The sequence below is a fragment of the Pleurodeles waltl genome, chromosome 2_1 (genome assembly GCF_031143425.1).
Source record: "Pleurodeles waltl isolate 20211129_DDA chromosome 2_1, aPleWal1.hap1.20221129, whole genome shotgun sequence".
Lineage (NCBI taxonomy): Eukaryota > Metazoa > Chordata > Amphibia > Caudata > Salamandridae > Pleurodeles > Pleurodeles waltl.
The window spans coordinates 743,768,159-743,780,535 of NC_090438.1; positions in this window are offsets into that span (position 1 = coordinate 743,768,159).

Here is a 12,377-nt window from a genome sequence, read left to right on the forward strand (position 1 = left end):
AGCTTCTCCAGCTCTTCCTGTGTGAAGGCAGGGGCCCTATCACCTGCAGGATGTGGCATGATGGCTCCCAGCAGCAGGACACAGCAGCTTACTGTCATGATTCCTCTACTTCGAGTATAGGCAAGATAACAGCCATGATTTGATTCTTGTGCACATCAGTGAGAGTGTACATTACAGTACAGTGGTGGTGAGTGTTGGCTGTGTTGCAGGCTTGTTTTAACATGGTCATGTTCATTGGCCATTGATCATTCCAGTGTTGATCGTGTCCTTTCCCGGTCTGACTGTAGAAATCGGTTGTATTTGCCAAGTCTTGTTGAACTTAGCAGTAACCCTCGTGTCCTTTCTTAGTTTTCATAGCAGCTTCCACAGCCTTTTCTGAGGCTATAAAAGCAGCCCCGTCCCACGTGCGGGTTATTCGCGGCAGAGTCAGAGGTATGATGTCTTTGGTCGTGCTCTTCATTCCCAGTCCTCAGAGAGTCAGTGAGTCACAGCGTGTTTCAAAAGCTGAGTTCCCCAAATGTTTTCAGTCACCATCAGGTAGGAAATAGATGGTTATTTTTAGGATCGAAAGAGCGGAAATCCAGCAACAAGTTCAAGTGTGTAAGGTTTGAGTTTTTGAGTGTCCATGGCAGAGCGAATCGCCCCCGTCAACTTTTGTAAAGTTTTAAACCAGTGAAATCAAAGTTCTATCGAACAACATTAACATATCGATGATTTTCATAGTTTCATGATGTTCTGATAAAGCGAGAAACAAAATTGAAAGTGAACTTTTGTCAAGTGTTGAACCAGTGAAATCAAAGTCATAACGAACAATATTAACAGATCGATGATTTTTGTTATTTCATGATGTTCTCATAAAGCGAAAAACAAAATCGAAAGCAAACTTTTGTTAAATTTTGAACCAGTGAAATCAATGTTGTAACGAACAATATTTTATACTCCGATGATTGTTATATCTTTAATGATATTCACCTAAAACAGGAAACAAAACCAAAAGTGAACTTTTTATCAAGTGTTGAAACATTAACGACAGCATTTTAATGAACAATACTTATATATCAATGATCGTTATAATACTCATGATCTTCACATAAAGCCAGAAGTAAAACCGAAAGTAAAAGGAAAAAGAGAAACAATCAAAAATACGAGAAGGAAGTAAATCTAATGAATTGTTATGGTTTGATGCTCGTTTGAGAGTATTTAATGAAGAATACAAGGTAAAACAAATACTGAGAGCCTTTAACTATTAAACTATTATAAAGTGTATTCTAATCATCCCTAAGACAAAAGAAGGTCACGGAATTCATATGTATTAGTGACTATGGTTTTGGAACCTTAATATTATATTTACTGAGAGAGAACAGACAGGATTTTAGTTATTATATTCAGCTTTCACGTCTCCCTCCCCGCAGTACCTTCCCTAATTCCCTTAGCTTTGTCTGGCCATTCTGATACTCTGTATATATATATATATATATATATATATATATATATATATATATATATATATGTATATGTATATATATATAAAATCAGAGTAGGAGCCGCCGGAAGGTGGACCTCTTGAGGGTACTGCTCCTGAGAACCAATCAAACAAACCTTGACACTCATGTAGTGAAGGTCTTGCCAGCAACAGTGTCAGGAGTCAAGTGAGCAAGATTGCAGTAAATGACGGTTACAACCACCATGTACAGGACTGTCACCGCGGGCGAAAATTGCCATTGGCCATAGTCCACCATACACAGCAATGTTAACCTATGACAAGTTGCACGGCGGTAGCGACCGCATACCGTCATGACGACTTCCGCTGGCGGACTTAGGTCACTTTCAACTGTCCAGAACAGTAGGTCAGGCCCCTGCCATTTTGGGCACATGTACTCGATGCATGTGCTTGAATAAATGCATCAGACACCTTATCGTTCAGATATTTGTGTCACCCAATGTTGTGACTTCATGGTTGTACTACATATTGGGCCAATCATGTGAATATGACGTGTTGTGCCTGTATATACGTGGATAATTTTGTCTAGCTACTCTGAGGTGCATGGGCTTTAATTATATATGTGTGATCAGTGCAGGACTGCACAGTCACCCACAGATTTCTTATACATAGGTGTCATATGTTCTATCTGACTTAGATTTCAGCCAATGTGCTGCACTGACAGTGTATGATGTGCATTTCTATGGTCAGTAATGTTTATGTCAGCACTGCTACACATCCCCTACACATGTTAGGTGCCTGCTACAATACCATGTGCTGCTGAATTCTCTCCTATCAACATAGATATCCAGCATTGTGGAAAATGAGACAACCACCAGTGTACCATCCACTGGTAGACTTGGCAATTATGGAAGGCAGGCATGTCATTCCGACATATCGTCTGACTCGCCAGACCATCATGGGTCTATGTAGACAGTTGGAGCCAGATCTGACGCCAGGCAATTGCAACTCCTTTTGCATACCTCCCATCATTAAAATATTGTCAGTGCTACACTTCCTGGCCACAGAGTCATTCCATAATACTGTCAGCTTAACAGCCGGGATGCCTCAGCCCATGTCCATTCTTGTGCTGAGGGATGTTCTGTGTGTTTTCTTGAAACACCTGGACAGCTATATCAGGTTTCCCCAAAGAGCGGATATGGCCTATGTGAAGGCTGACTTTTATCAGATGGGACTGATTCCTCATGTGGTAGGGGCCATTGATGTCACCCATGTATCCTTAATCCCTCCTATTGTCAATGAACAGGTGTATAGGAACAGGAAAATAGGACAAACTACCACTCTGTCAACATGCAGGTGGTGTGTCTGGAAGACCAGTACATCTCCCAAGTGACAGCTAAGTTTCCTGGATCAGTGCATGACTCCTACATTATGCTAAACAGCAATGTCCCACACATGATGGCACGACTACGCACCGAGAGGACTTGGCTGGTTGGTAAGTATGCATTGTAATATGATTTTTATGTAATGTGACCTGTCATCACAATCGGCCCACTCGCTGAACCCCCCATTTAAATAATTCTACCATTGTGTTCACAGGTGACTCTGGCTATCCAAACCTTCCTTGGCTGTTGACACCTGTGAGGTACCCACCCACGCCAGGGAAACTCTGTTTCAATGGGGCACACGGGAGGACAAGTTGTGTAATCAGACAAACCATTGCCTTCCTGAAGGCAAGATTCAGGTGCCTGGACCTATCTGGAGGTGCACTCCTCTACAAGCCCCACAAAGATTGGCAAATCATCGTTGCCTGCTGCATGCTTCACAATCTAGCCCTGAGGCTGGCTGATTACGGTGAGGCAGCTGTACATGTGGTTGCACATGGTGATATGTAAAGTGATGAAGAGTCAGAGGAAGAAGGAGCAGCTAACTGTAGGACTGAGCTCATCAATCAATACTTCCAATGACACACAGATATGTGAGATGGCCCTTTTCAAGTCATGTCTGTGCACAATCAGAAATGGATAGCTGACACAACATCTCCTGACCTTTAGCATATGTGATGAAGTAATGCTGTCCAATGCCTATGTGTGAGTTGTGGAAGCAGACAGATAGAAGGTAAGGTGTACAGTATTAGGGGTTGACCTCTAACATGTGCTGCAGCAACTGATTCCAACATTCACTTGAGTGAGCTGACCACTATTGAGCTGGATTACCTGCATTCTCCTATTCCCATCTCCTCCCACCCATTGGATGTGGATTTCCTCAGTGGGTCTGCTACTTGAGGCTTGAGGTATACATTGTCAGTAGTCAATGGTGACTGAGTACAGTTCTGGAAGGTGTACATGACAGATAGCTTGTTAATTGGATCTAGTCAAGGGCCTGAGCCTGGTGCTGTATAGGTCCAATCTTGGTGCCCATGATTAGTAGTTATAATGTGAAAGGCGCACAGTTGATTACCTGTGTATGTGTTTACTGTGTTTTCATGCCTTCCACCTTGATGGTACTCTCTGTCTTGCTTTAATTTCAGATAGCTCAACAGTCTAGACCCTGGTGTTACTGTGGTTTACAACCTCACTCTCAGACATCTGTCCAGTGACATTACTGTTGTCATGTGTGTCCTGCTGAAGGAGCATCTGTCTGATGACCATAACACTGCCAGTTCAAATCAGGGGGGCATTACCAGACAACAGTTGGATAGAAGGACAAATATTGTTGTATCCTTAAACACACAAATACAGTAGCTGTGTCCATAAGTGATTTGTTGTACATTTACGTTTTGTGACAAGTGTTATGATTGTGAACAACAAAACAAACAGGTGATGAGTAAAGTCAGGGTAGGTGGAATGATCAGAGTAGCTGCTACAACATGTGGTCAAACAGGTCCAGTGTCCTTGTGCCATGCGAAAATGGATTTCAGTCCGAGAACAGTCAACAGGGTAATAAAGCAGGAGAGGTTCACTTACTGGCAGTGGATTTGGTCTTGGCATCTGCTTCAGCCGTATGTCTGGATGGACATTTATGTTTGCTGGGGAAGGGTTCTTCAGCTAGAGAATGAGGGGTGTCTTGCCTGAGGCTTGGGGTTCCCCTGGCAGGGCCTCGCCTCCACTCCTCTAGCTGCCACTGATGTTGAGGGGCCAGATGTCATGTTGCTAGTGTAAGGGGCCTGATGATGGGTTGCTAAACCATGCAGGGTGCTGGTCATGCCCCTCAGTACCTCTGCTATGGTGGCCATGGTGGCATTGTGTGCCTCCACAGCTGCATGACCTCCTGGTGGTATTCCCTCTGTGCCTTTGATTTTCCCCCAACATGGTGATTAACTGACCCACCCTTTCCTTGGATGTTTGGTATGCTCCCAGGACTTGGGAGATGGTATCCTGGTCAGTGGAATCCCTTGGGTGCCCCATCCTCTGGCCCACAGCATACCTCCCACAACTCCTGCCCCCATGTGCCAGTGCCCCTTGCACGGTGTGCCCACTCCCAGTGCTAGCAGGACCATCATTGTTTGGGTGTGAAGGTCTAACTCAGGTCCCTGTACTGTGGGGCACACAATAGATTGAGCAGTCCTTGGGACACAAGTTTGGGGGCGCTTGCTTGGCTGTGATGTTGGAACAACATGGGGGGGGATTTGATGTCGTAGGGTGAGACTGGGAGTCGTCGACTGACCACGTGTCCTGGATGGGCAAATGTAGGCCGTCACTGTCCAAACATCCAGGAGTGTTGTTCTCAATGAGGCCTTCATCCTGAGGAGGGCTGGCAGGGTCTGGTATACTCTCCATGGTGGCAATAGCAGGGTTACCTGTGGATGGAATGAGACACATATTACAGTTAAGAAAGTGTGTTTGGTTCCCTCTTTGTGAGATGTAGACAGTTGCTTACCATGATTCCCTGCAATGGCAACGACCGATACTGCATAGCATAGCTTGGTAGTACATACAAGCCTGTGACAGGAGTACCATACTCCATGTTGGGTTCTGTCATCTATGATTCGTACATATGGCACTGCTGATGGGTTCTGTTTCTATCTGATACTTGACTTGACTAATTGACTCTGCTACCTAGTGAGTAGTTAGGCTAGGTAGTTGACATACAATATGGTTGCATATTTAACCATGATGCCCCACTGGGAATACAGTATGTGGGTTTGGAAGGGTAATATTCCTGTCTCTGGATGTTGTGCATGGAGTCAGGCATCTTACTTTACAAACCATGGCCATTCCATTACAGGCATTGGGATATGGATCAGTGTCCATTTGGATTTGTCACTGAGCTGCAACTGTGTTTTGCCTTGCTTCCCATTGTGGTATGCCACTGCATTTCTGTCATTGTCGTGTGCTGGTCCTCAGTCTTACATTCTAGTTGGTGAGGTAGTACAATAATCATACATGCATGTGACGTGAAGTGATGTGCACATAGCAAGTTTTCCCATTAATGAGTTGGTGCATTGTGGGAGTCACAATGATAGGATTAGCCTGTGGTATCCATGCCCTTGCCAAGAGCTGTGTGGTCAGTAGGGCTGTGTGGGATGGTGGCATACAGGAGAGGGGCATTGGCTGATTGGCAGGTAGGTGTAGTGGGACATTCAGTGAATTAGGCGGTATTTGGGTGGTGAGAAAGCATGTAAAACATGACAATTGTGTGGCAATTATGTTGTGGGTACTTACCAGACTCCAGTCCCCCAGGTGTTCCAGACAGGCCCTCAAGATGCAGTATCTCTAAGACCTTCTCCTCCCAGGATGTGAACTGTGGGGGCAGAGGTGGGGGGCACACCGTCTGTCTTCTGCACGGCTATCTGGTGTCTCAATGCCATGGAATGGACCTTCCCCCATAGGTCATTCCACTTCTTCCTAATGTCGTCCCTTGTACGTGGATGGCTGCCCCCTAAGTTGACACTGTTGTCTATTTTTTGTCATAACTCAATTTTCCTGGCAATGGAGGTTTGCTGGACCTGTGCTTCAAACAGTTGTGGCTCTACCCTAACAGTGTCATCCACCATGACCCTCAACTCATTGTTAGTGAATCGTGGGTGCTTTTGTGGGGACATGGTTGTGATTGTGTTGACGGTGTGGGGGGGGGGTGTTGTGTATGAAAGGGTGCTGTGTTGGATGATTGATGGGGTGTGGGTGGTGTGTGTTGAGGGATGGACGTTGTTGTGGAATCCGTGGGCTCCTTATGTGTGTATTGTGTTTGTTAGCTGGTGTGTGATGCATGTGATGTGTGTGTGCTTATAGTGTCAGGGTGCTCTCTCTGGGTATGTGCCTGCTCTCTGTTTCCCAATATTGTGGTTTTGTTGCAAAGGCTTGTGGGTTCTCTCGGGGTCTGGTATTTAGTGGTGTGTGTAGGTGAGTCAGGTGTGTGGATGTGCGTCAGGTGTGGGGTATTCAAACTGTCCAATGTGATGTTCTGTCACTGGCGTTTTCTGACCGTGGCGACTCGCACTGCCAATGTTTTTCCGCCATGGAAAAACCGCCGTGGTGATCTGTGGGTCGTAATCTGGTGGGTGGATATGTGTCAGGCTGGCGGAGCTGGTGGTGGAACCGTCTCTTTCCTGCCCTCCAGTGTCCTGGCGGTAACAGAATTTTGGCTGTTTTTTTGTGGTCTTCATGGTGTGGGTCGTAATACAGCGATAACATGGAGGTCTTTTTGGGCCGCCACCGTGGTGGCCTTGCCAAAAGATCCCCAAAGTAGTAATGAGGCCCCTATGTGTTTAAGTGAAAAATAAAACACCATTGTAAATTGTTCTGTGCACAAATTTTCTTAGCAACTTTTCTTTTAAAAATAGATTTTATTGGTTTCTCATTACAAGCACACAGTTACATTAAATGTTGAGATGCCCACTTTCTATGCAGCACGCCTTAAGATGAATATCCTACATTAGGCAATTATCGTATAACATGAGTGTCACAATTTTAATATATCAACAAGAAGCAGGCCAACTGTATCAAATCCTGTATCTCCATCCCTACCCTGGCTGTCTAGTGCAGATGTCTACGAAATCTGAATGTCAAGGTCGTATCCCTATCAAGCTCATTACTGTAGAATAACTCATAAGCTTCTGAACTTTAACTCCCCCCAAAGTCCCCGCCATCCCTCCCCTTACCACCCAGTGTTAACGATCATCGCTGTCCTTCCCCACTTGCTGCCCTTCTGCGCCTCGCTGAGCACTCATATTGAGAGCTCAAGCAATTGTTCTTTTTCCGGCATTAGTCATCTGGTGAACGAACGAGGGAAGTATCACGTCGACCGGTGGATACTGAAGCTGGTTCCTCTGCTTCTGCGCAAGGGTACAATGTCTCAGCCTGCAACCTGGCAGTAAGCTGTCCCAGGCCTCCTTTAACTCAGGAGAACCTCTTCCCTTCCTGAGCTCTGTGTGCAGAACTAGCTGTTCACTCTCTGACCATTTCCGTATTTCTCTTCTCCAGCTGGGAAGACAAGGGCCAGTTAGGCTTTTCCAGGTCTTTGTCAGTTCTCTCTTAGCTAGTACGAATGCAAGATCCTGAAACTTACTAGCTGCTCGGTTCTTAGGGGTGTGGGAAACCAGTGTAGCAAGCACCGGGTAAGCGTAAATGCCACCTCGCCCGCAATGATCTCCGCCACCTCCCTCGTCACTGTGTTCCAATATTCCTGCAGCGGACAGCAGGTCCACATCATGTGCATGAAATCTGCCGCCTCTGTCCTGCATCAGGGACACTTCGCATCCAATACCCCGAAATGGTCCGCAGTCTCTGCAGGGTAAGACAGGCTCTTTGTAAGATATAAAATTGTATGACCTGAAACCTTGTATTTCTAGAGATCTTCGGCACCCTCTCTAAAATCTGGCCCCAGTCTCCTTCCGATATCTGGGTCTCTAGATCTACTTCCCATTTACATCGTAGCTCCTCAAGGGGCCCTTGTGTCACTGCATTGATTGCTCTGTATAAACTAGTGATGGCCCTCTGTATCCTGTCTGAGGTTAATAATTAGGTACTTCGGTGACTAGGAGCAGGTTCTCCACTACCCATCCTCCAATGGACTCGGACGGCATGTGTAATCGGCCGGTGCAACAGAAAATGGCCATGCAGAAGACCATGAGCTTGTTGGAAGTCCTCGAATGGCAGGAGGCTACCTTGCAGTACAGGTCTCCCATCTGTGTGGCCCCAGCCTCTTCCCAGGCCAGCAGCTCCCTTCAGTCCCCGCGCGGGGCAGCCACTGAAGCCAGGCCATTGGAATCTCCGGTGCATATGACACACCAAAGCCTGTGGGCCATAGGCAGCACCTCCAACACCGACTAAGGAACCCTATCTCAGGTGCAACATCAGGGCCTAGGGAGGGGCGGCCAAAGAACACCCACGCCAGCAACAAAACCGGGGGGGCGAAGTATTGTTGCTTTCCTCGCCAGCCCTCTGTTCCACTACCCAGCGAGTCAGCTATTGCAGCTGAGCAGCCAAATAATAGGCCTCAAAATCGGGAACCGCCAGCCCCCCCCTCAGCCCGGGGAGGCTTCAGCTTAGTGAGTGCCACTCTGTGTCTTCCTTTTCCCCAAATAACTGCTGTTAGCATAGAATCTAGTTCCCTGAACACCGCTGCAGGAATCCAGACCGGCAATGTCGCGAAGTAATACAACAAGGGCAGGATCACTACCATCTTAATGACTACTATCCGCCCAGCTACTGAGAGCGGGAGTGAGCTCCAGAAAGCCATGCTGGTTCTCAGGGCCCTTATGGTGCTCCCCATATTACCTTCTAGTATGTCCTATCTGGAATGATATATTTGAACTCCCAGTTATGGCATGCACCAAGGCTCCCATGTAACTGTACCCAGCTTTTCTGGTGGATCGCTGTGTGCGGACAAGGGAAACAAGAATGACTTCTGCCAATTGACTTTCAAGCCTGTCAATCGGCCAAATAATGCTAGCAACTCCTGATCTCCGTCCAGTTCCCGACTGGGGCTCTGTGAGAATAGTAGCAGGTCATCTGCATACAGTGTTATTGTATGACGATTGGTCCCCTGCGACAGCCCCCGATACTAGGCAGCAGTTTGAGCCTGGGCGGCTAAGGGCTCCATTGCCAGTGCAAATAAGAACAGCAATAGGGGGCAGCCCTGCCTAGTGCCCCTTTCCATTGAATACTGCTCTGAAACGATGGTGCCAGTTCTAACTCTCGCCTTAGGGTTCGCATACAAGAGCCTTGTCCAGCTGATGATGCCCTCCCCCAATCCCATTCGGTCCAGCAGTGCATGTAAATAATCCCATTCTATGCTGTTGAATACCTTTTCAATATCTACTGCCAATACTGCAGCCACTGCTATCTAAGGGGCAATAGTGTCCTTGATATGCATTACTCTCCTAATATTCTGGGCTGTATTCCTAGAGGGAATAAAACTCGCCTGGTCAGGGTGTACCAACCGGGTCATGTGGGGGAGTAATCTAGTCGCCAATATCCTGCTTAGGATCTTGCAGTCTGAGTTTAACATAGAGAGGGGTCTATAAGCCTTACTAACCTCTGGTGGCTTACCCGGTTGGAGTAGTGGGATTATCAAGGCCTCTCCTGTGGATTGTAGGAGATGTTTTGTCACGCATTCAGCGTTGTAGAGCTGCGCCAATTTAGGGGCCAGTTCCTGCACATAAGTGGCATAAAACTAAATCGGCAGGCCATCAGTCCCTGATTTTTTCCCTCGAGCCAATCCTCTAATAGTGTCTCTAACTTCTGATGCCATTATGTCGCCTCCCGTGCCATCCCGCTCTGATTCACTAAAGTTTTGGTGTGGGAGTGCATCTAGAAATGTCTGTAGTTCCTCTCCCTCCCCCTGTGATGTGCTGGTATAAAGGGTGGTATAATATTCAAGGAAGTGATGGTTGATGTCAATCTGCTGGTAAAGCCTGACTCCCGACTGAATATGAATCTCTGTGATGGGGGATCCTCGCTGGGCAGTTTTGGCCAACCATGCCAATATCGCCTTATCTCTTTCTGCGTGTGCCCTTGCCATGTAATGTTTGTAATCAAAGCAACAGAGTCTCTCCGTATGCTCAGTTACCTTCTCCCTTATCACCCAAAGCTACCCCTGCACTTCAGGGCGCTCCAGCGCCCATTTCTCCAGCAAGCGGAGTTCTGTCTCAGTCATCTCAACTTCTTGCAGCAATGTTTTCCTAACCCCCATGGATGCAGCTATACAGCGCCTGCGTAGCACAACCTTGATTTTCTTAGCAACTTTCCATTTGAACTGTGTAATAGCCATCTATCACAGGCACTCACAAACCTTCAGTATACTATACACTCTTATTTGTAGATTATTATTTGCCATATATGATCTGAACTATGCGGTTGGGGATGGCTGTCAATGATACATAGTACCAACCTCCAGAAATTTGTCAGGTGGCAGGGGGCTCGATGCCTAAAAAAGTTTAGCGGGGTCTCTGCCTAAAAAACCTTGAAGATCTCTGCCCTAGACAAGTGTTTATATTTTCACAAAATTGAGGTTTACTGTGCAATGCAGCTCACATGCAATCTGTGAAAAGTTAGAAGAAAATAAAAGATTCATCTGACTTAGTGCCTCTGTGAAGAAGGTATTATTTTATTTTTTGAGCCGCTGAGTTTTTTGTTCATGCAGCATGTGGTGCCTCTTTACAGACACTCTTTACATTATGCTAGTTAAACAGAGCGAAATACAGGATGGAGTAGTCCGAATTTGAGGTCACTTAGGGGGTCATTCCGACCCTGGCGGTCCATGACCGCCAGGGCCGGGGACCACGGAAGCACCGCCAACAGGCTGGCGGTGCTTCCAGGGCCATTCTGACCGCGGCGGTAAAGCCGCGGTCAGAAAAGGGGAACCGGCGGTTTCCCGCCGGTTTTCCCTTGGCCCAGGGAATCCTCCATGGCGGCGCTGCTTGCAGCGCCGCCATAGGGATTCCGACCCCCGCAGAATGACCGCCTTAATGTATAACTGGGTATCATCTATGTAGACATACACCTAATCCCTAGTCTGGTCAGTAGGGAATTCTGCAAAGATATTGAACAGTAAGGGTTCCAATATTGGGCCACTGAATACACCAGAGGTTACAGTGATGGGTTTAGAGAGATACTAACCAATTTGAAGACATGAATACTTTTCATAGAGACATCATTCATATTTAAGGTATTGTAATATAGTACTAATAATGAATTGCCTTTCTTTGAGGGTATAGAGAAGGATTATAGAATACACAGTATTTAAAGTCAAAGACAAATCTAGAGAATTTAAAGGCACTGCTTTCTGTCAAGTTTTTAGAGTATCATCTACCTCTTTCGCTGTAGAGGCTCCAGTATTGTGTCCCTTCAAAAACCCCTAATTGAAAAGCACATAGATTTTGATTTTTTTTTGTGATAATTATTGTGAGATATATGAAGTGGGGGAACAGAATTTATTTTTGGTCGGACTAATTTTATAGTGAAAGATGTTGGCAAATTCATCACATTTGTCTGTCCTTACTTTCATGTTTTAGTCACTTGAGTGAAAGACTCACCACTTCAAAAATATTTCTATGTTGGTTTGTAGCCTCTTCCAGCTGACAACAAAAGGAGTTAGTTCTGGCCAGTAGACCTCTAGCTCTGGGGAATATCCAATTTTTCGTGTGTCTAGTCCTGTTTTCAGGTGTGTCCATGAATGCCAGTGCAGAGGTTTTTATTTTGTCATTTAAAGTAGCAGGACACCATATTGTTTTTTTTTCACCTTCTTAGTTTTTAGTTTAGGGGGAACTGTCTTGATAATGTAAGATCATTGGACTATGATAGGATATAGGGTGTAGATGTTCACATCATAGTGCACATTGTCTACCTACTTTTGAAGAAAGTGATTTCCTTGTAGGCCGCCAAAATGTAGGCCCTGTCGTCTCTGTCCCAGGTGACCTTTCTCAGTGGTTGGGAGATAGATGTGATTTACATATTTAAGAAAATGCATAGGATCACGTAAGGGGCTGGGTACT